Source organism: Malurus melanocephalus, unplaced genomic scaffold (assembly GCF_030028575.1).
Source record: "Malurus melanocephalus ecotype Western Australia unplaced genomic scaffold, MMel_1.1 scaffold_1488, whole genome shotgun sequence".
Classification (NCBI taxonomy): Eukaryota; Metazoa; Chordata; class Aves; order Passeriformes; family Maluridae; genus Malurus; species Malurus melanocephalus.
This window is the reverse complement of record NW_026624720.1, coordinates 32541-33771: the sequence shown is the minus strand read 5'-3', so window position 1 is coordinate 33771 and position 1231 is coordinate 32541.

The window sequence follows — 1231 nt, the reverse complement described above, 5'->3', positions numbered from 1 at the left end:
GGGAAAAATGGGGAAATTCTGGGAAAAAAAGTGGGAAAAGGAGGGGGATGGGGCCGTACTTGCTGGGAATGTCCTGGAGCTCCGGGAAGAGCAGCTGGATCGGCTGCTCCTCAAACTGGTGAGAGCCTGGATTCTGGAAAAACGGGGAAAAACGGGGAAAAATTGGGAAAAATGGGGAAAAAAATGGGGAAAAATGGGAGAAAATGGGGGAAAAATGGGGAAAAAAATGGGGAAAAATGAATGGGGGATTTTGGGGAGACGTTCCCAGGGGAATTTGGGAGGGATTTGGGCTCTCACGTCGCGGTCCAGGCTGATTTTTGGGACTTTTGGGTGTTTTTGGGGTATTTTTGGGGTATTTTTGGGTGGTTTTGGGATATTTTTGGGGTATTTTTGGGGTATTTTTGGGGTATTTTTGGGTGTTTTCAGGCTCTCACATTGCAGTACAGGTGGATTTGGCGGGTTTTTGGGTGATTTTGGGATATTTTTGGGATATTTTGGACTCTCACCTCACGGTACAGGCGGATTTAGATGGATCTGGGTGGATTTGGATGGATTTGAATGGATTTGGGTGTTTTGGGATATTTTTGAGATATTTTCGGGTATTTTTATGATATTTTCAGGATATTTTCGGGATATTTTCAGGGTATTTTTAGGATATTTCACACTCTCACCTCCCTGTACAGATGTTTCTGGGATATTTTTGGGGTATTTTTGTGATATTTTTGGGGTATTTTTGGGGTATTTTCGAGATATTTTCGGGATATTTTCGGGATATTTTCGGGATGTTTTCTGGATTTTTCTCACTCTCACCTCTCTGTACAGGTGAATTCTGGTGTTTTGGGATATTTTTGGGTGTTTTGGGGATATTTTCGGGTATTTTTATGATATTTTCAGTATATTTCTCACTCTCACCTCTCTGTACAGGTGAATCCCGGGGTCGTTCCCACTCAGCAGGAACACCGTCTCCAGGTGCTCCCCCACCCGGACCCTGCGGATTTGGGGCACTTTCAGGCTTTTTTAGCTCATTTTTTTATTATTTTGGGTTTTTTAAAAATTTTTATTTTATTTTTTGGGGATTTTTTGGGGTTTTTGTGGCACTCACTCGGCGTGGCACAGCTGGAAGGGGGTGAAGTGCAGCTCCAGGTTCAGGCAGCTCTCTGGGGGAAAGGGGGGGGTCAGGGACCTTTTTTGGGATCCCAAATCCATTTTTGGGGTTCTAAGCCCCATTTTT